General features: G+C 42.1%; 1 long non-coding RNA gene across 3 annotated transcripts in view; it reads left to right on the forward strand.

Moving 5' to 3' along the window:
* Positions 1–26,722, forward strand: part of LOC308611182 — a 138,364-nt gene that overhangs the window by 103,639 nt on the left and 8,003 nt on the right. Inside the window, exon 3 of one of the 3 annotated variants that reach the window (XR_014014784.1) lies at positions 15,979–16,213. The exons of 1 other annotated variant lie outside the window; for it this stretch is intronic. This is a non-coding gene — a long non-coding RNA (uncharacterized lncRNA). Of the gene's footprint in view, positions 1–13,209; positions 13,694–15,978; positions 16,214–26,722 lie in introns of those variants that run through there. One more of the 3 variants, XR_014014785.1, reaches the window with a different exon arrangement.

Genomic DNA, 26,722 nt, shown 5'->3' on the forward strand with positions numbered 1-26,722 from the left:
AGGAACAGGTAACCTACCCTGAGGATAAAATCTGCCAAGAGGCACCACTTCCTCCTGACCTTGATATGCAGCCTCAGCCAAGTTTTCATTTAATAAATATTTCCTGCTGGAAACTAGGAGACACCAGTACCTGTAAGTCGCAGGCTCTGTCCTTAAGGACCTCATGGTGCAGTTTTAGGGGCAAGCCCTACACAGGTCAAGAGTTACATAACCGCACAGGAGAGGTCCCCCATGGCATTTGTGAATTGGCAAGTGATCTCTGGAATAGATCAGAGAAGGGACAGATGCTATGGGTGATAACTGCTCAGACATTTTATGCTCCTTAGGAAGGTATCCCTGCATGCCTCTCCAATTTTCTGATACAAATTAACGATCCTTGGAGAAGATGGTTATAGAAGAGCTTTTCTCTTTTAAAAGGGCACATGTTGGCTAGATATCCTTACATACATGTGTGTGCCTTGCGTGTAAAACTTACAAGAAGTTTCAATAAAAAGGCTTTTCCCCAAATGTTAATAAGATTCCTTTTCAGAACCTGGTAGAGCTCCTTCAAAATTGAAAGAAACAAAGGACTAAATGTACAGCACTTTTTTTTTCTTTCTTTTTTTTTTGTACCAACCACAAATAAACTCCATTGGTATTTAGTAGGAGAAGTTCACAGCACTTATCCTTCCTAGACTAACATCAATGATAAATTATAAATTTATTTGTCTAATTTATAGAACATTTTGCTTTCAGCAATCTCAGTGGATTTTCACAAACATCCTGTGATGTAAACAGTACAGGTATTATTGTGCCCATTTTATCAGTAAATAAAAATGAAGCTCAGAGACGGGAAGAAACTTCCTTAGATCGTTCAGCAAGTAAGTAGTAGAGCCCTGCCTACTAAATTCCTCACATTCTCAATGTTACTATTTTAAACAATATAAATAAGTGACTTCTTTAAAAGTATGCCCTGGTACTAAAATTAAAGTGGTTATGTGATTGAGAATATTCACTTTATCCATTAAATGAGGCCAAATTTGGGAAGTAAAGAAAAGCTATTTTTGGCATCCTATCACCTCTTAGGTACCTTTTCCTTTTCATTCTCAGCACCAGTATCTTGATAAGTTTTCTCTATTGCCCTCTTAAAACCTACTTTCAAGAACTCTATTACATATGATTCTCAGTAAGGTATAAATGAATAATAAAAGCTTAAAATGTCATCCCTCCCAGGAACACATGTCACACATTTTACATATATCTAACCCCAAAGCCTTGTAATAAAGCTCTCACCAGAGCATTTCAGGCAGCCATCCTGAGGTGGCAGTGGTGGCTTTCAGTAGAGTGAGATCTTCTCCTCTCCGCCCAATGACATCTTCCCAGTTGACCTTCGTCACTACACAGAAGTCTGGTCCCAGATTTCAGGCTGCACATGGTTAGATTATCCCCAAGAAAGAGTATTTCCGAAAAGCTCTACTAGAATAGTACACTGCCTATTGGAGGAGACTCAGTAGGGATAAGTCGTTCGTCTAGGATTGTCACATATCCTCAGTGCTCTCGCTCACACACTGGCCACGGTCCCAGGGATGAGCCACGTAGAGGGAGCTTTTTTTAGGTTACCAAAAAGCCTGAAGAACAACAGATTCTATTTAAAACTGAACTTAACACTGCCGCTTTAAGATGTTCTTCGTTCATACACACACCACACTTCCATTGAACTCTACCATGTAGTATTTCTAATAGAAATATCAAGAAAATAAGGCATTGCCTCTGCCCTCAGGCAGGTCATAGTTCAGTAAGTAAGGCCTGCAAACAAGTATAATAAAGTGATATGAACTATAAAAGAAGTAGGAATAAGAACACAATGAAAACACAGATGAAAGAGCAATTAATTCTTCCGCCAGGAGGGGAACGAGAGAGAGGCAGGGAAAATTTCAGACGTGGTGCCAACTGAGACGGGCCTTGTGAGGTCACCTCCTCCTCCTCTCCGTCCCTGCCCTGGCCATCTTCCTGTTCCTCACCACCTTCCTCCTCACCCTCCTTTGCTTCTTTCTTTAGACTTTAATTTTTAGAGCAGTTTAAGGTTCACAACAAAACTGAGCAGAAAACACAGAGCTCCCATATGCCATCTGACCCCCCCAACACCCCTCCACACACACATATAACCTCTCCCACTATCAACATCCAGCACCAGGGCTTCCCTGGTGGTGCAGTGGTTACGCCTGCCAATGCAGGGGACATGGGTTCGATCCCTGGTCCAGGAAGACCCTACATGCCACGGAGCAGCTAAGCCTGTGCACCACAACTACTGAGGCAGTGCTCTAGAGCCTGTGAGCCACAACTACTGAGCCCGCAAGCCATAACTACTGGAGCCCACACACCTAGAGCCCGTGCTCTGCAACAAGAGAAGCCACTGCAATGAGAAGCCCATGCACCGCAACCAAGGGTAGCCCCCGCTCACTGCAACTAGAGAAAGCCTGCGGGCAGCAAAGAAGACCCAACACAGCAGAAAGGAAGGAAAGGAAAGGAAAGGAAAGGAAAGGAAAGAAGGGAGGGAGGGAGGGAAGGAGGGAGGGAGGGAGGAAGGAAATTAAAAAAAAATGCAGCACCAGAGTGGGACATTTGTTACAATCATACCTACATGGACACATCATTATCACCCAGAGCCCATAGTTTACGTGAGTCAGACAAGTGTATAGTGACATGTCTCCACCATTGTAGTATCACACAGAGTAGTTTCGCTGCCCTGGAAATCCTCTGTGCTCTGCCTCTTCACTGCACGCTCCACCCTAACCCCTGGCAACCACCAATCTTTTTACTGTCTCCAGTGTTTTGCCTTTTCCAGAATGTCATATAGTTGAAATGATACAGTGTGTAGGTCGCCTTTTCAGATTGGCTTCTTTCACTTAATGATATGCATTTAAGGTTCCTGCATGTATTTTCATGGCTTAATAGCTCATTTTTTCAGTGCTGAATAAATACTATTCAGTTGTCTGGATGTACCACAGTTGATTTATCCATTCACCTTAGACATCTTGTTGCTTCCCAGTTTTGGCACCTATGAATAAAGCTCCTATAAACTCTTTTTCTTAACAAAGCACGTTGTTGAGGCATAATTTACATACCATATAATTCACCCATTAAAAGTGTACAGTTCAATGACTTTTAGTATATTCACAATGTTGTGCATCCATCACTACAATCAATTTGGGAACATTTTCATCACTCTAGAAAAGAAACTCTGTTCCCCCTAGCCTTCACCCTTCAATCTCATCACTCTCCCCAGCCCTAGGTTACGACGAATCGACTTTCTCTATAGATTTGTCAATTCCAGACATTCATATAAATGGAATTATACAATATGTGGCCTTTTATATCTGGCTTCTTTCACTTAGCATAATGTTTTCAAGGTTAGTCCATGTTGTTACATGTATCAGCACTTCTTTTCATGGCAAGTAATATTTCATTTTATGGATATACCACATTTTGTTTATACACTGATCAGCTGATGAACATTTGGTTTGTTTCCACTTTCAGCTATTATGAATAAAGCTGCTATGAACATCTGTGTACACATTTTGGTGCACACATATGTTTTCATTTCTTGCTTATTCGTTTTTGCAATAACTTAAAGTCACACTTTGTCTAAGTTTGTTGTTTTCTGAGATTTTGGTAATATAACCATATCAGACTCCCTATGAAATGAAAGCTTTGGAGTCTAAATGCAGTTTTTGTCAAATGTCTGGGTGCATCAATTTGCCCTCCTGCCAACACTCTCAAAATTAGCCCTTGAGTCAGCAGGAATGATGGTGATGCATAATGCTTAACATTTAAAAGTAATGAACACCTTATGTTCTCAAGTTCCTATTCTTAGAAAATCAGAGGAGGGTGTGCGAAGAGAAAGTGCAATCCAGCCAAAGTGAACATGAGCAAACCTATAACATATATAAAAGTGCATGTGTGGTCACACTAAAGCATTGGGCATGTGTCTGAGGATGAGAGTAGCCAAAAAAATGAGGCTGAGAAAGAAGGGGACTCAACTGTGAATGACTTTGAATGACAGTTTAAGAAGCCTGAACTCTGGACCAAGGGAGTGGGAAGCTAAGGTTTTCATAACCAGAAGAATGGCCTTCCCAGATCTCTGTTTTGGAAAGATGACTGGCAAGGTGACTGAGAGTTAGGGGGAAACATGCAAATTATATCACATAGGACTCTTTCTCTTGCAGATGATAGAAAACCTAATGAATTCTAGCTTGAGCAAAATTTTTAATTTATTGGCTTCTATTTCTCTATAACACAGGAGCAGATTCAGTTTCTGACTTGCTACCTCTTGGTTCTGCTTTCTTGGTGTTGACTCATTCTCAAGCCACTTCTCTTATAGTCCCAAGGTGGCATCCAGCCAGGAAAAACAGAATTGTTGTCCCAGTTTCTCAACCAAAGTTCCAACATTCAAGTGACTGGGACCAGCTCAGGTCATAAGAACACCCATGAAATAATTACTGGGAACCAGAGAATACTACTGGCCTAGTCTAGGTCAGTGCTACTCAAAGTGTGGTCCGTGGACCAATGCCTGTTTCCACATGTTTGTTACCATCTACAACAAGATAAGTTTAGACAATGGAATATTACTCAGCCATAAAAATAAACGAAATTGAGTTCTTTGTAGTGAGGTGGGTGGACCTAGAGTCTGTTATACGGACTGAAGTAAGCCAGAAAGAGAAAAACAAATACCATATGCTAACACATAGATATGGAATCTAAACAAACAAAAATGGTTCTGAAGAACCTAGGGGCAGGACAGGAATAAAGACACAGAGAATGGACTTGAGGACACGGGGAGGGGGAAGGGTAAGCTGGAATGAAGTGAGAGAGTGGCATGGACATATATACACCACCAAATGTAAAACAGATAGCTAGTGGGAAACAGCCGCATAGCACAGGGAGATCGGCTCGGTGCTTTGCGGCCACCTAGAGGGTTGGGATAGGGAGGGTGGGAGGGAGATGCCAGAGGGAGGAGATATGGGGATATATGTATATGTATAGCTGATTCACTTTGTTATACAGCAGAAACTAACACACCATTGTAAAGCAATTATACTCCAATAAAGATGTTAAAAAAAAGGTAAGTATAGAAACTGAGGATGGTTAGAAACTTGTACTGCAATTTGAGAGAGTCATTAAATTTAATAATAAAAACAGGCTTATCTTTTGTATGTCATAGTTTGTGTGTCATTTTTCCAGTGATTCATTTTTACTATATTATATACAAGTACCAGTCCACAGTGGATGGGGGTGTGGGAGATGAAGCAAACTGGTCCTTCACCACAGATAGTCTGAGAAACCGTGGTCTCATATACATGGTCCACTGTGAAGCCTGTGGGTGAATCAACATTCTGGAAGCACACAGGGAGACTTTGGGGAGCTCTTTCCCCTCACCATGAAAGAAGGCAAAAATAAATGTCCACTATAATCGGGATCTTAGTTGGAGAGAGGAAGGACATTCGCAGACTTACTTTAGCTCTCTTATTTTCTCAAGCTTTTGTCCACGTTGATCTGCCCTTATTCAGAGTCCCTAGTAAGAATTTACTCTGCATAAGCTTTGGATATGGCCAGTTTAATAGGCTAAACATTACATGGGCATTCACCTGCCTTGCCCATTAAAACTTGTATTACTAGAATCAAAGCATTTGAATGGCTCTCTTAAGCCATTAAGAGAAAAACAACTTTGAGCTAGAGTAACACAAGGTAATTACTAAGCTGAGCGAAATTCCTCTGCCATGCTCTTGGCACTGAGGTATGGAAACTCTACAGCCCTATAAGAAGTCTGAAGGAAAAAAAATGTTTTATTCAAATTTCAAGGGTCTAAGTTTCTCATTAAAAGTACATTTTAGAAAGTTGTTTTAAGTTAACTTGCTAGGGCAGTTGTACGGCAAGCAGACGGATGTAGCAATTTGTCAAACTGCAGCTTTCATCTCTCTTTTAAAATAATATGGAAACAATAAAAACACAATTAAAACTAAAATTAAAAAAGCATAATCTGAAAGAGTATTTTGATTTTTTCTAATTAAAGCTCTGCAATTAAAGTTTTGCTGGAGAACAACCTGTGTTTTTAATCTCACAAAGCGCTAATAAATGCACAGAATTTGAGATGTCTGCTAAAACTCAGAGCTGGAAGTGACCTTGGAGAACCTTCTAGTCTGGCTTTCTCATTTAACAAATTGGAAACTGAGGCCAGAGCAGGTTTATTTCTTTTTTCCTTAATCCTTTCTTTCGCGTGTGTGCATGTGTGTGTTTTCTCTTGGTGTCTGCACATAATTTAGTCACTCAATATAGGACTTTCTTCTTTCCAGTATGAAGACAAGGACTCAACAAACACCAAAGTTTATGCAGTACTACCTCGAAATCTGCAATTTTTGCCTAAGTGAACTTCACAAACCATTGAGATAGTAATGCATTTTTGTGAAAACCAAATGGAAATACAGCATGTGCCTTCATGCCTTCTGCAATAAAATAAGCTGAATGTAACTTCAGTATTCTTTGGTGACCCCAGCTTAGTCTAATAAACAGCTGTGATACTGCAGAGGAGCAGGTGTAGGCCGTCTGGGACATGGACACATGTGCATTGTCTCCAGCAGTGCCCCACAAACCTGCTATCATTTTAAAAGTCCATCACCTGTATTTTAGGAGTTTACCTCTTTTTCATATAAACACAACAATTGTTTGCCAAATGTACATATGCAGTGCAAAACTGACCTATGACAGAACTGCCTTTAGCAGGTCACAGGGCTACCCTAAAAAGTTAATGTAGTTTGGATCACTTTTATCCCCTCAGGGGGTGAGGGAACGACAGGAAGGAAATGGAATATAACAAATAATATAAGATTTGGTGGGTACTTAATTTGTGCCCCAAACTTTCACTCATTTCATTTCTTAACTATCTTGTGAGAGAAGAAATAGTTCTCTCACTCACAGATAACAAGACTGAGCCCCAGAAAGATTAAATAACTTGCCCAAGGCCATAAGCGCTAAAAAGTGAAAAAGTAAGGATTTGAACCAAGCTTGCTTTGGTCCCAGACGTGCATCTTCAGTCCACACAATACTGTCTCAGAGAGTAGAGTCACTGCGTCTTGATCACTGACTTCATTTTAACATGCCAGGAGCTATATTTTGCTGTATAACAAACCACCCCAAAAATTAGTGGCTTAAAACAATGAACATTTTATTTGCTCATAATTCTGCAATCTGGGTGGGGCTTGGCTGGGTGACCCTTCTGTTGATCTTACTGATGGCTACTCACGTGGACTCATCCAGCTGGCAGGTCAGCAGGGGCCTGGGCTTGACTGAGACACTGGGATGGCCAGGCTTGTCTCTCAGGGCCTCTCCCTCTTATGTGGCTTTTCTGACAGCCTCTCCACATAGCTGTAGCAGGCTAACAGCATTCTTATAAAGCAGATCATGGCTCTGAAGAGAACAAAAGCAGAACTTCTTAAGGCTTGGAACAAGAACTGATAGAGCATGACTCTGCCACTTCCAGTTAATTAAAATAAGTCATACTCCCAACTCAGGTTCTAAGAAAGAGGACTACACAGAGGCAAATACTGGGAGATCACGGGGGGCCAACAATGTAACAGTGGTCGCTATACTCTTCTTGAACTGTGGCACAATCAACTGTGAAAGTTGCTGTTTCTTCTATACCTTCCATTTTTCTTATGTGCAGTTTTTCACTCTTTTCCTGTTTGTTTCTCCACTTTCTCCTACCATTTCTTAGCTTTTCTGCGTTGTAACTGGCCTTCCCTAGGCAGCCACAAATAAAGGATGCCTCTCCTTCAGAGCAGTGAACTGACCAATCGCATCTTGTCAACCCTATTCTTCAGGTCATCAGTCTTTGTTAAAGTGTTCTACTGACAGAGGTTGCTTTGTCTAGGTTTTTGTTTCATCTTGTTTTGCTTTATAAACTGGGTTCAAAGCTGGAAGTCTAATTTAAAGGAAATAGGACATTACTGCCTCAAGAAGCAACTTAAGTGAGTACATTTAAAAGCTTCACCCTTATAAATAAAAGTTAGAATCTATCATACTCCTCTTCAGTTTTACCTGCAAGAAGGCAAGATGTCCAGTTCAATGGCCAAGGCAAGAAATCAATGTTTATCATGTTTTACATGCTTTAACTTCCTATAGCAGTCATTCACCAGGGCAGAGAAGGAAGAGAGGCCTGTAGGAATCAGATAACTTCCAGCATTACAATTCTAGTTCATAGCAGGTTGCTTCTTACACGTAGCTAAAATGAGATCCGATTAAATTTCCATTGAATCATTCAACCTATCTGATCACTGCTTTCTGCTGTCAGGAGAGTTTCAAGAGTACTAAGAATTAGGGCCAGGAGAACTTGCTGTACAGATACCACAAGCATGAAGAGGGCAAAGGAAATAAGAGAAAAGAATTGTAAACACCCAAGGTGAAAATTCTTGCAGAAGGGGATCATGGGTTTCCATTTGAAATACTGACGAATTCAAATGAAAGTTAAAAGTTGAAACGTGAATTACCCTTCAAGTGTTTCCAAATCCATTCACTGACAATGTTGATCATTGTGTCTTTTATTCTGCACCCTGAGGCCAGTCACTGGATCCTTGATTGTTGCATTACATCTCCACCAGACATTTAGGTGCAAAAATGAAAGGGGATTAAATTTAATTTGGCTATGAATTGCTCAAGTGAAGGAGGCAACTGAGATAAAATGTCTTTGTTACTATTTTAGACTAATTCATTGACTCTAATCTGTGTTCTGTCATCACTAACATCAAAAGTTGATTGAAAATGGGTGTAAATTCATACATAAATAATACACAAGCTCATGACAACCCTCATAATGATTTACAAAGTCCAATAAATATTCTAAGAAAATTTGGAGAATCTGACTAGATTCTGATGTTCTCAGGAAGAAAAAATTGATAAGTTTATCAAAGAAATTTTTGAATGAAGAATATGAACGGCAGCCACACTAGATATTTAAGTACAGCATAAAGCTGAGCTGGAGGGAGTGGTGCCCACCAGCACCAGTGTCCACATGGTGGGGAGAGCGCCAACGGTGGCTGCCGCCAGTTGACTCTGTCCCCAGGGTGAACAGCAGTCGTCACCATCCCTCACCCCATGCCTCTCTGGGAAACTCTCCAAGACCAGTACGCATTTTTTGTGAGAAGTCTCTTTTAAAACTGCTTTTGCTATATCCCATAAATTTTGGCATCAACATGTCTCATGGTCTGCCTGAAGGACAGGGCCTGGATCTGACCCCATCTCTTCATCCCAACCTCCAATTCTCCCCCTGGACCAGCCTTCACCACCCTCAGCCTCAAGTCACCAGTCATGGTCTCCCACACGAGCTCCACGCTTTTTACCCTTTTGCTCACATGTTAGCTTCTGCCCTTTTATATGGAAAATAAACACTCTATGGTGAAAAAAAATAAGGCTATGATAATTAAAATAAGACACTACAGAAAGAAGGAAAAATATAAAGATATAGAACACACACTAGACAGTCCAGAATTGATTTTTTTTCCATACAAGAATTGGCTAGGAAACAAAAGTGACATCACCAGAAAGGAAGAACTATTCATTAACTTGTGCAGGAATAACTGGGTAGGAATTTAAGGGAAATAAAATTAATTTAGACCCATCTTTCCTAGTGTATAACAAAAAAAATCCCAGATATATTAAAAAGTTAAATATTTTTAAAACATCCTTTTCCAAATGCCTGCTCCAACAAGGTATTAGATCTGTGAATTTAAAACCAAGGATGACTTCCTAAGCTTAAAATCCTTTTAAGAAATCATAAAACAAAAGACCAACTGTTCAGACTACATAAAATTTGAAACTTCTATTTGTAAAAAAAAAAAAAAGGAGTAGCAAAACCAACTTTTTAAAAAGAACAACAGCAGATTGAGAAAATGCATTATTTTACTATTAGAGCAAAAGAAAACATTTTCACATTTATTTTTGATTTTTAAAAAAATGTTTGTTTATCTTTGGCTGCGTTGGGTCTCCATTGCTGCGTGCGGGCTTTTCTTTAGTTGCGGCGAGTGGGGGCTACTCTTCATTGTGGTACACGGGCTTCTCATTGTGGTGGCTTCTCTTGTTGCAGAGCACAGGCTCTAGGCGTGCGGGCTTCATTAGTTGCAGCACGCAGGCTCAGTAGTTGTGGCTCGCGGGCTCTAGAGTACAAGCTCAGCAGTTATGACACACGGGCTTAGTTGCTCCGTGGCATGTGGGATCTTCCTGGACCAGGGCTCGAGCCCATGTACCCTGCATTGGCAGGTGGATTCTTAAACACTGTGCCACCAGGGAAGTCCCAGAAGTTCATCTTCTTTAGCAATTTATTTTCATACATGGAAAGGAAAAGAAAAATGGTTAAAAAAACCTCTAGGTCCTTACTGCATAGTTAATTCATGAAACCCTGCTGCGCCTTACTGTACTCCTTGCTCCACAGTATTCCAGTCATTTTATTTTCACATTGTCTGAAGACAAGTGTATTTATGGAGCAGACTACTTGAAATAGGAACTGTCCACTAAACCTTGAAAACGTAGTCGCTGCGTCTATAGCGGACTTACCATTCTGGTGCTCTCTCTCAACCCTGAAGGTCTTAGAAGAGACCTTTTATCCACTTTATAAGTATCAGGCCCAACATGACATATAAGCATTTCATAAAATAGTTTGAATTTTGGAATAATTTTGATTCAAATACTTGGATGCAGAGATGGAGAAATGAAGGAGGCAAGAAGGTATTATTCCTCTGTTCAGCCCCTTGCACTAGGTTTGTGTCCCAAGGAAAGAGGAGCATCTCTGTGTTTCTACATGGAGCACGGCCCTAAGGAGAGTGAAAGGCACACAGGGCTGTCCTGCCATCTTCAGGGTGTGAACCACTCTTCCAGGTTTCCTGGCAGACTAGAAAATATGGCTCTTTCATGGAGGGCACACAGCAGTGTCAGTGTGACAGAGCCATCCTCGGATACCTTAGCTGACACCTGACATTCCAGTGGCTGCCAAAGTGGAAGAACAAATGGAACATGTTTTTGAAACCCATGCAAACACCTCTGAGGATGCTCAGTGTGTGTGTACTTAGGGACCAAAATGCTACAACAAGACAGAACTATAAACCAGGAAATTTTTGCTTGATACCATTTCTCGAACTCTATTTATGCCCACAAATAGGTGAAACCCAAGGCAATTCAGGTCACACTGACAGATGCATTTGGCCAAGTTGGTACGTTGAATACCAACTGTTGAGTTTCTTGACCTCATCTGAACAGTTCTCTGATGTGTGTGGTCAAAGGAAGGTCACGGATCTCAGGAAAGCATCTCCCTACCACACCTGCTCTGTCTCTGTGTTCTTTGTTCCTGTAAGTCCCCAGTTTACTGCCATCTCCTGCCCCCGCTCTCCTTGCTGGCACAGGCTTTTTTGAATATGATGTGTCTCTTTCCTGGCTCATTCTTTGTCATTTCACTGAAACACCTGCTATCAGACCTCAGGAATAGGGAGAGTTATTTTTTGCCTGGTCAGGAATGAGCATTTGGTGGGAGTCATTTCTTTAGTGTGCAGTGCTCTGAACCCAGTGCTTTGGGTGTGGAGGTCCAAGGCATTTCCTTGGGGAATCTGGTCAGCTTCCTGGTATAGAAGACTTAAGTTAGCCACAATCCTTAAAGCAGTCCTATGAGAACATATAAAATACACTTCTATGTTAGAAATGTCCTAGCATTTTTGGAATTAGGTACTTTTGAGTGTTTTTATTCCATAGACATCACGGATGCCATATCTCAACTGCATTTCAATTACTGACTTATACTTCCACAGTATAAACTTTGTAACTTCTTGACCACGAACTAGGCTGAGCACTGAGCTTGCTTCCTTTCTTTCCCTCCCTCCCTCCCTCCCCCTTTCCCCTTCCTTCTTCACTCCCTCCCTCCTCTCCTTCCTCCTTCCTTCTTTCCTCCCTCCCTCCATCTCCCTCCTTCTCCTTCCTTCTCTCTCTCTCTCTCTCTCTCTCTTTCCCTCTCTGGCTTGGGTGATTGTTGATGCCATTCAGAAACAGAGAAGATGATCTGTTCAGTTTCTAATATGTCAAATTTGAATTATCTAAACAGGTAGAGATATCCTCTTCCCAGTTATGTCATACATAGTAGAAACTTTGTAAACACCTGTGATTAAATATATTTGGGGTCCAGTTCTGGAGCTCAGCAGAGAGGGCAGCCTGAAGATGTAAGTAGGGGTCTTCAACATACAGGGTGGACGACATGGGCATCTTGGGTTTAGAAGATGTCCCTTGGGGAATCTGCACAATGGGAGAGTGAAGGACAAAGCTCTGGGGAAACAGACCAGGGGCCGGCAGAGGACCTGAGAAAGAGCAGTTAGAGAAAAGTGAAGATAACCAGGAAAGAGAGAGGTAATGGAAACTGAGGGAAGAGAAGATGCAAGAGAGGCTGTGTGACAAAGAAGAAAAGGCCTGCAGTGCCCTGAATCCTGCAGCCCCCAACCCTGGCACCTGGGGGCAGGGAGCAATCACTATATAGTCACAAAGTTTGTTGCTTTTTATAGGGAGGAAGGACTCATTCAGAACCAGAATGAGCAACATTGCCCCCTTTAAACATTATTTTTTATTAATAAACCTCCACAGAATTAACAGTATTTTATTTTTAAAAAATGTGTCTCTTCTTTTTTTTTTTAACCATTATTCATCATCTCTTTGATTACTTGCTCAAACCCAGTACACGTGTATAGGGGTATCAGAATTGAGAAGTGAGGGAAACCACTTTATTAACAAGAGAAGAGTGCTTATTCATATAGTTCCTTTAGTCCTCAGTCTTATAATGTCTACTCATTTTCAGATAAATTTTCCCCCTTTCCTTTAATGAAGTTATGTCATAGACCTGTAACACAGATTCTTTGCTTAAATGTAAAAACATTTAAAAGTAAATGTGTACTCCCTTCACTCATTTCTCCTACCACCCCACCCCCTGCCTCTGGCAATCACTAATCTGTTTCCTGTATCTGAGCTTGTTTTGTGTTTTGTTTGTTTGTTTTAGGGTCCACATATAAGAGAGGTCAAATGGTATTTGTCATTTTCTTTCTGACTTATTTCACTTAGCATCATGCTGCCCACCCATGTTGTTGCAAATGGCAAGATTTTTTTTTTTTTTTTTTGTGGTACGGGGGCCTCTCACCGTTGTGGCCTCTCCCGTTGCAGACCACAGGCTCCGGATGCACAGGCCCAGCAGCCGTGGCCCACGGGCCCAGCCGCTCTGCGGCATGTGGGATCTTCCCGGACCGGGGCACGAACCCATGTCCCCTGCATCGGCAGGCAGACTCTCAACCACTTCACCACCAGGGAAGCCCAAGATTTCATTCTTTTTATGGCTGAGTAATATTCCATCGTGTGTGTATGTGTGTGTGTGTATATATAATGTATATAAAATTCTTCATTCATTCATCCATTGATAGACACTTCTGTTGTTTCCATATCTTGGCTATTGTAAAATAATGCTGTAGTGAATATGGGGGTGCATATGTATTTTTGAGTTAGTGTTTTTGTTTTCTTTGGATAAATACCCAGAAGTAGAATTACTGGGTCATATGGTAGTTATAGTTTTCATTTCTTGCAGAACCTCCATAATGTTTTCCACAGTGGCTGCACCAGTCTATATTCTTACCAACAGTGCACAAGGGTTCCCTTTTCTCCACATCCTCACCAATACTTGTTATTTCTTGGCTTGTTGATAATAGCCATCCTAACAGGTGTGAAGTGATATCACATTGTGGTTTTGATTTGCGTTTCCCTGATGACTCATGATGTTGACCTCCTTTTAGATTACTGATTCAGTCTTCTTACTAGTAATTGGTCTGTTCCTATTTTCTACTTAATCATGATTCTCTCTCCATAGTTGTATATTTCTGGGAATTTTTATTTCTTCTAGGTTGTCCAATTTCTTGGTGTATAATTTTTCATAGTAGTCTCTTATGATCCTTTGTATTTATGTTGTACCATTTGTGATATTTCCTCTTCTACTTCTGTTTTATTTGTTTGAGTCCTCCCTTTTTTTCTTGGTAACTCTAGCTAAAGACTTGTCAATTTTGTTTATCGTTTCAAAGAACCAGCTCTAAGTTTCACTGAACTTCTGTATTGTCTTTTTGGTCTCTGTTTCTGCTGTAATCTTTGTGATTTCCTTACTTCTACTAACTTTGAGCTTCATTTGTTCTTCTTTTTCTACTTCCTTGAAGTGTAAAGTTTCTTGAGGTAGGTATTTATTGTTATGAACTTCTCTCTTACAACTGCTTTTACTGCATCCCCCAAATTTTGGCCTACTTCCATTTTTGTTTGTCTCAAGATATTTTTAAATTTCTCTCTTGATTTCCTCTTTGACCCATTGGTTGTTTTGTTCTTTTTTTCCCATGTTCACTCTTGTTTTAATTATATACAGCAGAGACCCTGACATTCAGAGTACCAAAAAAATCCCGTAACTACTGTTCCTACCAAATAGATATTTAACATATGATGCTTCTTGAGAACCTACTGTGTACATGGGGCTCTGCTAAGTACGGGAGGGGGTGGTTACAAAGAAGTATAAGGCTTGCTCTCTGCCCTCAAAGAACTTACAACAAAAGGCTGATGAACTAAGGGACACGTGGGCAGGCAATATACAAGGTGTGATACATGTACAGGAAGGTGAGGCCGCTGTGAGGTGATGGAGTTTGAAATCCAGACTTTGCTGCTTATTAGCTGTGTCAGCTTGAAAAGTTACTGAACCCCTCTGAGCTTCACTTTCCTCATTTGTAAAACGGACTACGAAGCCTACCTCGAAAGCTTATCATGATGTAAGGAGCTAAGGCACATGGAAATCTTAAGGTGTCGTTATTATGGTTTCTCTGTGCTAGATACTCAAGAACGGCTCCTGGATCTGTGGGATTTGGGTTTGGCTTTGAAGAATGGATAGGACTGAGAAAGCAGAGAGTTAGGGAAGGAAGCCATTCAACCAGAGCTCTCCGTAGGCAACAGCGTGACCTAAGTAGTGTTTGTCTTCCCGCTCTAGTATTTCATTACCACATCCTTACCCGAAAACCCCCTTTTCAGGATCCTGTTTTGCAGAGACACGTTGCTGCCACGACCGGAAACTTTCCTATGCGCCCCCCTCAGAGTCAGTCCCTCTGTGCCTTCCAAGGAAGCTGCTGTCTCGTCCAATAAGCCAGACAAAGTGGCAGTAGGTCTCAATTTACTGATCTGTACAGTGGGGGTAACATTACCTCCCTTCCCTTCCTTAAGGTTTACTGTGAGAAGCAAACGATATCACTGATGTGGAAGCACTTTGTAATTGTGAGCTTCTAACTCCACAGGATGTCGTTAGGATGACAAACTCGGCTGCTGATTGAATCCAATTCGACGCTACGTGGAAAGATAGGCCTGACACAATATCTGGTCTGTAGGCTCTTTCTTGAGAAATGTCAAAAGGTATATATGATTAAATCAAAAGAGTGAAAAGAGATCATCTTTAAGGTCTGTTGTTCTCTCTTAGGGGAAAGTTTTTAACGTTTAAAAATCTAGAATCCATGACGTGTGCTTTGTAATCAACCCCCCAAAATGACCGTTGAGAGAAACGGGGTTCAGTCAGGCCAAGCAGGAGGGAGGAGAAGCACCTTGCCTGCTGCGGGTGTTGGGGGAGAGACCTGTGGACTGATGGAGTCTGGTAGCACTTGCCCGACATCTCAGCTGGTGGCCTCCTCTCTCACTAGCACTAGGCTAGTTTTCGCAACTCTAAAAAGAGCCGATTTTTACAAGCGTTTCCCAGTAGGCGGATTTTTTAGTTGTCCTTCTCTTTTCTGTCTGTAATGCTGTCTCCTTTGGGCAGTTTCCCCAGCACCTCCACTGGGTTTTATGACTGGATGGACATTGAGACTTTTATTCCTGTGGGTGTTGGGTTTCATTTTTATTCCTAAACCTTTATGGTCTTCTGGTCCCTTGCAGGCTGAAGCTTAAGGAGGGGCTGATTTTCCTAAAGCAGAGGCCGGTGGAGGCTCTTTGGGCTGAGCAGGAGCTGGAGCTGAAGCGGGAGGCGGAGCCGGAGCCCCGACCCATTGGTGTTTTAGTAGCATGTTGTTTAATCGCCACATAGTTTTGAATTTTCCAGCTTCCTTCATGTAATTAATTTTGGTTTCATACCATTGTACCTGGAAAAAAGGTACTTGATATGATTCCAGTCCTCTTACATTTATTAAGACTTGTTTTATGGGGGGCTTCCCTGGTGGCACAGTGGTTGAGAATCTGCCTGCCAATGCAGGGGACACGGGTTCGAGCCCTGCTCTGGGAAGATCCCACATGCCGCGGAGCATCTAGGCCTGTGAGCCACAACTACTGAGCCTGCGTGTCTGGAGCCTGTGCTCCGCAACAAGAGGGGCCGCGACAGTGAGAGGCCTGTGCACCGCGATGAAGAGTGGGCCCTGCTCACCGCAACTAGAGAAAGCCCTCGCACAGAAACGAAGACCCAACACAGCCAAAAATAAATAAATAAATAAAATAAAATAAAATAAATAAATTAAAAAAGACTTGTTTTTTGGCCTAACATATTCTCTATCCTGGAAAATGTTTCATGTGTACTTGAGAAGAGTGTGTATTTGTGTTGCTTTTGTATGGAATTTTCTATATATACCTGTTAAGTTCATTTGGTCTAATGTGTCATTTAAGGCTGATGTTCCCTTATCGATTTTCTGTGTGAATGATCTATCCATTGATGTAAGTGGGGTTTTAAAATTCCCTACTATGGTATTGCTGTCTGTTTCTCTCTTTAGGTCTGTTAATGTTTGCTTTATATATTTAAGTGCTTCTGTGTTGGGTGCATATATATTTACATATGTTATATCCTCTTGTTGGAGTGACTCCTTTATCGTTATAAAACTCCCCTCCACTCCGCCTTATGACACACCTGGCTCTCCTTTGTGGAATCCAGAGAGCCCCCAGGAAAGCAGACCAGATGATACCTCAAGCTGGTCTCAAAGAAGTAGAAGTTTGATCGGGGTTTTTCATTGTCCCAGGATCCTCCCTTATAATCCTGTCCCAGGTCCAGTTCTCTCCCAGGACATTGACTACCCACATTCCAGATGGGGATAAAGAGGAAATTGTCAGGAAGGATGGTTCTTATCAGCTGGCCACTGTCACTTTCACCCCTTATTTGGAGATGCTTATCCTGTTGTTCTTCTCCTATTACCTCCATTTCATTAAGGCTTTTTTTTTTCCTGAGGTTTTATCTTGTTCTTTCATTTGGAACATACGCCTCTGTTTCTTCATTTTCTTGACCCTCTGTTTTGGTTTCTGTACAGTAGATGAAACAATCGCCTCTCTCAGCCTTGAAGGAGTGGCCTTGTGTAGGAGATGAAGCTTGTTGTTCAACCCTGCCCCAATGCTTTTTTGTCTCTCAAACCTTTGTGCTTATGCAAGCAGCCCATTACATTTTTAATAACTCCCAGTAATTGAGAATGTGCCAAGACCTGTCAGCATCCCTAATGGGAGGATCTCAGCCCCTAGATTCAGGCTGTTTAGAAGCCAGACCCTCAGGCAGTGGCTTTTTAAAGTATGAAAACGTACACAGATACATGTTTTGTAGGACCATAAGTGTAAGCTCTGCTGGCCAGGTGACCTGGCAGTCACACAAATCAGGGCTCCAAACAAGTATATAAGCTCTTTCTGGGAGATACTGGTGAACTGGAACGAGGCAGAGGGAGAGTGCCAAGATGGCATCCACAGCCTGCATTCCTCATTCCGTAATTACGGAGAGCAGCTCCGTAATCCACTACATGTGTGCTGAACCTGAAGCCTGCCCCTCAGGCTGGAGCTCCAGGATAAGCCAAGCAGCCTCCTTCACAGATGACTGGGGTATGTGCATCAGTCTGCCTCCGGCTCAGTCCCTGGGCTGGCAGCCTGCCAAGAACCATCTCTCTGATTTGCTACAATCCCGTAGGATCCACAAAGGCAAGTCCCCCTGTCCACCAGAGCCAGGCAATCAAGGGGCATCCCCTAGGCAGCAACTGCAAAAACTGGGGCGCCAGATACAAAAACCAAGGCAGTAGCCAAGTGTAAAGCTTCCTTCCAGGAGACACCGGCTCTCTGGAGGGCAGCAGAGGGAGAGCATGAAGACAGTGCCTGCCCTCCAAGGCCTCTGAAAAGGATTACAGTCAACCCCTAGATGTGTGTTTAATTAGAAGCTTGCCCCTCAGGCCACAGCCATGATGATAAGCTAATAGGTCTTCTTCACAGAAAGATAGGCTTCTGGGTCTGTTGCCTCTTGCTGTGCCCCGGGGGTGGTAGCTGCTGAAGAATTCTTTCTCCTTTGGTTGTGTGAGACCCACAAGTGTAAGCGCCACTGCCTGCCAGAGCCAGGTGATGGAGATGTGTACTCTGGCATCAGCTGCAAAAATTGGGGTATGAGCTCCTTTCTGGGTGACACTGATTTTTACAGCCCCAGGGGACCAGGAATGCAAGCTCCACTTGCCTCCAGAGCCAGGTGGTCAAGAGGTATCCCCCGCCCCAGGTGGCAGCCACAGAGATCTGGGCACCAGGCACATGGAAAGAGCTCCTGATGGGAGAAGATACTGGTGCTCTGGAGCACAGCAAAGGGAGAGTGCGAAGATGGCCCCACCAGTCTCCATCCCTGGAGACTGTTCCAGCAGGCTTCTAGAGGTGTGTGTTAAATTAAGATGCCTGCCCCTCAGGTCAACACTAATATAAGCAGGTGAGCCTCCTTCACGTTAAATCAGGGCTTGATTGGCTGCCTCTGAGCTGGGCCCGGGGGCGGGTACATCTGAGCACAGGGCCGCTTTAAGAGCTGGCTCTCAGATAGCTACAGCTCTGCGTCTGAAGATGTGAGCCCTGTTGGTTTTCCAAGTTAGGGCTTTTGGGGGCTCGTGTCTCAGGTGCAGGTCCTAAAAGGTGAGGTGTCCAATGTGGGGTTCAAACTCTTTCCTTCTTGGGGAGAAGCTCCGGGTTTTGAGTTTTCTCCTGGTTGTGGCTCACTGGGGTGAGCTGGGGGTGGCGTTTATATCGAGATTGTATGCCCGTTTCCATGTGGTTTCCTTCTTGTTTGCCAGATGTGTAGTGGTCATTCAGCCGGACTTGGACTTTAGGTTTTCTTTCTTTCTTTTTTTTTTTTTTTTGCGGTACACGGGCCTCTCACTGTTGTGGCCTCTCCCGTTGCGGAGCACAGGCTCCGGACGCGCAGGCTCAGCGGCCATGGCTCACGGGCCCAGCCGCTCCGCGGCATGTGGGATCCTCCCCGACCGGGGCACAAACCCGCGTCCCCCGCATCGGCACGCGGACTCTCAACTGCGCCACCAGGGAAGCCCTAGGTTTTCTTAAGAGAAAAATTTTCCGTATGTAGCTGTGGACCCAGTGTGTCTGTGGGAGGAGGTGAGTTCAGGATTTTCTTATGTTGCCATCTTGAAACGGAACTTTTCTAGACTGAATTTTAAACACTCTTCAAATCATGCGACAGCTTGCTGCCTACAGGTTTTTAGAGAAAGTCATAGGAAACGAACTTTTTTTTTTTTTTTTTTTTTTTTTTTTTTGCGGTACGCGGGCCTCTCACTGCCGCGGCTTCTCCGCCGCGGAGCACAGTCTCCGGACGCGCAGGCTCAGCGGCCATGGCTCACAGGCCCAGCCGCTCCGCGGCATGTGGGATCCTCCCGGACCGGGGCACAAACCCACGTCCTCTGCATCGGCAGGCGAACTCCCAACCACTGCGCCACCAGGGAAGCCCATGAAAGGAACTTTTTAAGTAGTATCAATGCTAAAAGAATTATCCTGGCGGCGTAAAACATTGTGAAGGTTTTCCAAAGTGCTCCTTGACACAGTAGGGCCTCCATGATTGAGATTTGAACTCCTGTGATCTGCTTAATACTGACAAGGTTATTCTAAGGGCTTTGTGCTCTCAAACATGAGCAGCATGTTATTACCCTCGATTTCAACGGAACTTCTGAAATGCCAAGAGTTTGCCTGCTGTTCCTAAGCTCGGAGAAATATAATCTGGTCCAGCAGGTCGGAGGACCTTACGTTTGGATGTGGCCCACCGTGAATGTGAAATGCTAAGTCTTCATAGCCAGATCATTTGAAATGGCCTTTCAGTTCTTAATTAGTAGATGCTTTCTCTACCACTGACTACCTGGGAGTGACGTGAAGGAGAATTTGCCTAGTTTGCAGGGGGGCGCCTGGGAGAGCCATTATCACTCACAGTGTGTTAGAAATGAAAGATTGAAGAAAAGCTGATTAAAGCCCCAGCAGCTGCCTTCACAAATGAACTTCAGGAGAAAAAGCAGTTTAGTGTAAACGTGGCAAGTCTTCATATTGGAGCTTGATGAAATTAAAGGCAATGCCAGGTAATATAAACCACTGTTGAATCTTTCTTTTATTAAAACTGGGTTAAAACAAGGAGTAGAAATTTGTCAGGTGCAGTAATTACTTTGGTACTTTACTGATGAAAGCTCTCTTGGGCAAAGCCCTCCTCATCTCTTTTCCATTTCCTCCTAAGTTAGACTTTCAGCTGCTAGAAGAGAATAAATATGAGCTAAGAAGAGGGTAACTTCAAAGCCTATCCATTTATGCATTAAGTATTTCTAAGGGTAATACTGGTGATGTTTTCCCTCACTCAGTTGCCCTGAATTACTACCTTGAGAAAATTTCTAGATTATTTGGTCAATTATATTCTTAGGGGAACAGAGAAACATACATGTTGGTGACCATAGAAACAGGAAAAAAAAAACTCTGATGAGACAACATCTGTTGCATGTGAAAATACTATAACCCAGCTGTTGCGGCTAAAGCAGGAGATGGAAGAAGGATACTGGGGCAGTAATAGTGGGATAAAAGAAACTGATAAAGAAGAGAAAAGTCTGTGAGGTCCTTGCTTGTAGTGTGGTCTTTGAAGCAGCATAAATGTCACCTGGAAGAAATCACCTGTTAGAAATGCAGAATCTCAGGCCTTACCCCAGAATACTGAGTCAGAGTCTGCCTTTTAATGTGATCTGCAGGTGATTCATATGAACTTTCCAGTTTAAAAAACTCTTGATCTATGGGCAGCCCTATAGATGCCCATCTAAGTGCTATCAAAGCCAGGGAGACCTATACAATTCAGAGGATATCCACAGCTTCTCAGAAGGCATTTGCAGAGGGCATGCCAGTGGAAGGAATTACACATTCAGTGCTGGTGAAGATAGCAACAAATAGCTAGAGAAATAGAAATTCACAGGAAATCTTTAATTTTTAAAATTTTATTTAAGTGTAGTTGACTTACAATGTTGTGTTAATTTCTGCTGTACAGCAGTGACTCAGTTATACATATATCTATTCTTTTCCATTATGGTTTATCACAGGATTTTTTTAAATAAATTTTATTTTATTTAGTTTTTTTTTAATTTTTGGCTGCATTGAGTCTTCGTTGCTGTGTGCGGGCTTTCTCTAGTTGTGGTGAGCAGGGGCTACTCTTTGTTGCGGTGCATGGGCTTCTCATTGTGGTGGCTTGTTGCGGAGCACAGGCTCTAGGCACACAGGCTCAGTAGTTCTGGCTCGCGGGCTCTAGAGCACAGGCTCAGAAGTTGTGGTGCACGGGCTTAGTTGCCCCGCGGCATGTGGGATCTTCCTGGACCAGGGCTCGAACCCATGTCCCCTGCATTGAATCCCCCAGGCGGATTCTTAACCACTGTGCCACCGGGGAAGTCCCTATCACAGGATATAGAATATAGTTCCCTGTGCTATACAGTAGGACCTTGTTGTTTATCCATTCTGTATATACTAGTTTGTACCTGCTAATCCTAAACTCTCAATACTTCCCTCCCCTACCTCCACTCCCCTTTGGCAACCACAAGTCTGTTCTCTGTCTGTGAGTCTCTGTTTCGTAGATATGTTCATTTGTGTCATGGACAAGAAATTTTTAGAGTTAAGGCAAGAAAGCTCTCTGATTTAAGGACTGAAATGGTGCAGTAGTAGAAAGGAGTTAAAACTCTTTGCAGTATATTTACTTGCTATGAAAAAAGGCACCGAATGATCCAAACAAGGGCAGCAAGGCTGAGTGTGAGACGTGGAGCTACTGGAAGCAGAAGGGACACTCAGTACCAGGCAGCAAGACAGGGGTGTGGTCCAGGATAAAGATCTGCTTCTAATCAATTTTTGCTCATAGCTTTTGTAGTGAGGTGGAGTTAACAATAAACCCAGACCATGGTCATCCACGTTAATTCTTAGTAATTTACTGCATATCCTTATCTATTCCCATGTGCACTTAAATTAACTCTTGAATAAACTCTACATAATTTGTTCGTAAATAGGTTTTGTTTCTTCACAAGCGTGGGTTCATTTCCCAGCTTTTATATGCCGTGTGACTTTGACCACCTGTATCTTAGCCTCACTTGCCTGTTTCTTCAGCTTTAAAATGGGGATAACAGTAGTACTCACCTCAGAGGTTTGTTTGAGAGTTAAATGAATTAGTACATGTTATTTGCTTAAAAGAGCACCTGACATCTAGTTAGGGCTTAATAATTATTAGTTGTGATTATTATAAAGTCTTGAAATAAAAGTATCCATTCAGATACTTAAGGAGAGGCAGCTGAACCAGGAGGATTTAACCAGCACTGGCAATCACTCTGCTAGGACAGATCACCTCAGTTAGACATACTATTTTTAGATGCTCCAGACCTTAAATATGGATAATAACATAAAAATCAGATAGGATTTTGAGTAGTCATAACTTAAATGTATTCTTATATACCCAAGGAATGAACTCCCTGGAAATGGAAAATCCATTAATTACCTTTGCTTCCAGAAATCTCTTTCATTTTCTTGGGTCCTTTCTATCCATACTCATAGAAAGTACATGGAAGGCCAAGTCCATACCAGTAGTTCTTGGATAAATAGTGATAGCTGAAGTATTGTGGCTGAATTTCACTCCTTTAAAAATTGACTGAGGAATTGAACTTAATTTGTAGCTGTATTATGCATCTTGATCCATGTGACAGGAATGCTGGAAAATGATGTAGTGAAATTGTAAAATGTTTAGGATCAGCTGGATCTCATTAAGAATGAGCTATTTGTGCTTAAAACCTACTTGAGTGAAAAAATGTTTTTCTCAACTACTTTGCAGTAGTTTTTCACGTGCATTTGGAAGATTTTCCTCTTCCTGCTCCTTCTGCTTTCTTGAGGGGCATTTCTGCAAGGAAATGTCATTATAAACACCAGTTGTCATAGGTGATGGCAAGAATCTCCAAAAGCAATGCATGTGAATAGCTCTCCTTGAAGAGGCAGGACAGTGATGGAAAGTAAATAAGTTTGACCCATGTTATAGACCGGATATCTGACAACTTTTCCTTCTGGTCGTGGTTCTGCTCTGACGTTGCTGTCAGCCCCCTTCTCGAAGCCTCTGTGTCCCATCTATGAAATCTGAACTAAAATATAAAATCACATATTCAACCAACTTAAAATTCTAGGCCTCTGTGATTAGGACCCTACACAAAGGAATTATGAAAAGCATTTCTAACCGATTAGTTAAATTTCCCCTGGTTTAGGAGAATTGGGGTCAGGGACCAACACGAGACTACCCTGGGGAGACATGCAGGTCTTTTCCTGAATATACTTTACTTGGGTAAATGTAATTTCTGAGAATAATTTCTTTTCTTGATTTTTTTCCTTCGGTCTGGGGCCATGTTGGTCAGCCTTTTTTTTTTTTTTTTTTTTTTTTGCGGTATGCGGGCCTCTCACTCTTGTGGCCTCTCCCGTTGCAGAGCACAGGCTCCGGACGCACAGGCTCAGCGACCATGGCTCACGGGCCTAGCCGCTCCGTGGCATGTGGGATCTTCCCGGACCGGGGCACGAACCAGTGTCCCCTGCATCGGCAGGCAGACTGTGCCACTAGGGAAGCCCGGTCAGCCTTTTCGTAATATGAATTTTTATTTTCAAAATGGACTTTCTCACATCTCTCTCTGTACTACTGAAGATGTTGACAATCTATACAAAACCAGGAGAAAGAGGTCTTTGGGACGCTAATGCATTACACTCAGTCTCTTGGCCCAGGTGGCCCAGGTTTGGTGAGGAGGACATGGCAAAGATGCAAGGAAGTCCTGAGCCAGCAGGGATTACTGTAATTGAATTCCTGGGCAGCCCCTTGCTGCCTTCCAGCCCAGGCACACGTGTTTGCCTTTTTTCTATCTTCTGGCTTCCATAAATAATCCGCAAAGTGGACAGTTGGCGGCCAGAAAATCAATTGGCCCTTATATCTTCTCTAATTAATTTCTCATTGCCAAGCATTCGCAAGGCATTTGTAGGGAATAAACTAACTCTTCTACCTGTTACGGTGCTTTTGATAGATGACAAGACATAGATAGATTCAGGGTGGAACAAACAGGTAAAGTTCTATAGCTGAGTACACTCTATCTGGACTTCCTTTTATCTTGTGTAACTGTAGAGGACGATGTTTTCCCAAATACCATATTATTAATATAAATAATAATTAATTTAAATATGTTATCTTTTTTAACTCTACTTTTTTGAAACTACATTTGTGTTGTGTGACAGAAACTGTGGGTATTATAAGTAAATAGAAAATAGGGATGACAAAATGAAAAGTAAACTCATAAAGTACATGAACATTCCTAAGGCTTTGAAACATGCCTGTGAGGAGACCAGCAGACACATATATTGGGTGCTCAAGAAATATTTAATGGATGAATGGAATTTTCCAAAACAGTTATTTGTATTTCTTCCCACCGTCAGCTTAGGAGATAACCTATTTGTTTTATACTTGCCAATGTTGTTCAGTTCTTTTCCTTTTTTTTTAACAATTTAAGTGATATATTCTTACTACACACCTATGAGAATGGCTAAAATTAAAATATTAAAAATACCAAATGCTGGTGAGAATGTAGAGCAACAGGAACTGTCATCCATTGCTGGTGAGAATGCAAAATTGTACAGCAACACTAGAAAACGGCTTGACAGTTTCATATAAAGGTAAACAGATACTTATCATAAGACTCTGCAAGCACACTCCTAGGTATTTGCCCAAGAGGGATGAAGATTCGTGTTGATATAAAAACTCTACACAAATGCTTAGAGTAGCTCTATTCATAGTCACCCTAAACTAGAAACAGCCTAAATGTGGGCTTCAGTGGGCAAGTGAATAAACAGACTGCTGCATTCATGTGATGGAATTCTACTCAGCAGTATAAAGAACAAATTTTTGATGCACATAACAACTTGGATAATCTCAAAGGCACTATGCTGAGTGAAAGAAGCTAACCTCAAAAGACTACATAGAGCATGATTTTCTCAAGGAATCAGAACTACAGTTGACCCTTGAATAATATGGGAATTAGGAATGCCAACCCCCCACAAGTCAAAAATCAGAATATGACTTTAGAGTTAGCCTTCCTCATCCACGGTTTTGCATTGGCAGATTCAACCAACCTTGGATCGTGTAGTACTGTAGAATTTACCATTGAAACAAAAGTCCTATATAAGTGGACCTGCGCCATTCAAACCCATGTTGTTCAAGGGTCATCCGTATAGTGATGGGGAGTAGGTCAGTGGTTGCTAGGGGTTTGAGGCCAGGAGAGTGTGTGACTATAAAGTGAGAGCAATGGGGAGTTTTTTTGGGTGTAATGAAACTGCTCTGTATCCTGACTGTGCTGATGGTTACATGAACCCATACATGTGCTATAATTTATAAAAGTGTACCTCAAAAATGAGCCAATTTTATGGTATCATAATTTTTTTAACAAAATTTTAAATTAATTAATTGATTTATTTTTGCTGTGTTGGGTCTTCGTTTCTGTGCGAGGGCTTTCTCTAGTTGTGGCAAGCGGGGGCTACTCTTCATCACGGTGCACGGGCCTCTCACTATCACGGCCTCTCCTGTTGGGGAGCACAGGCTCCAGACGCGCAGGCTCAGTAGTTGTGGCTCACGGGCCTAGTTGCTCCGCGGCATGTGGGATCCTCCCAGACCAGGTCTCGAACCCATGTCCCCTGCATTAGCAGGCAGATTCTCAACCACTGCGCCACCAGGGAAGCCCCGGTATGATAAGTTTTAAAACAAAGTGAAAAAAATATACATTCTTATTGAAGACTATTAAACAATAGGAAGCGTAAAAGTAAAATGGAGTCTTCACTCCTCACCTCCCTAACTCATACCAGGATGTGTATCCTTTCAGAGCTATCTATGCTGTTCTGACAGGCTGAGAGTTGCTGGGAAAGACATCAACTCAGGAGCCACATGGCCTTGATTTGTCCCAGCCCCTCCACTTAATTGTAGCTTTGTGACTTTGGGCAAGTTACTTAACCTCTCTGTTTCTCATGTTTCTCTTTCTTATGTACAAAATGGTGCTTATAGCTTGTTTACATAACAAGCACTGTAAGCATTTGCCATTTTTACTATAGGAACATACGACATGCACACGTAAAATCGGATTGTATTTGTATCGTTTTGACATTTTCGTTCATTTGACATTACATAATTAATATCTTTCCATGTCAGTATATAAAGATCTTCCCTACTTCTGTGAATTCCAAAGGCTGCATAGTAGTAGTCTATTATATATATATGAATTAAAATATATTTAATATTACATATTATTTATAAATATATATTTAATACATTCATATTAAATTTAATATTATATATCCTATTTATAATATAATATATTTAATAATGTTCTTATTGATGAAGGCACCCTTTTTAACTTAA

This window comes from Mesoplodon bidens (assembly GCF_964165515.1).
Source record: "Mesoplodon bidens genome assembly, contig: HAP1_SCAFFOLD_429, whole genome shotgun sequence".
NCBI classification, from domain to species: domain Eukaryota; kingdom Metazoa; phylum Chordata; class Mammalia; order Artiodactyla; family Ziphiidae; genus Mesoplodon; species Mesoplodon bidens.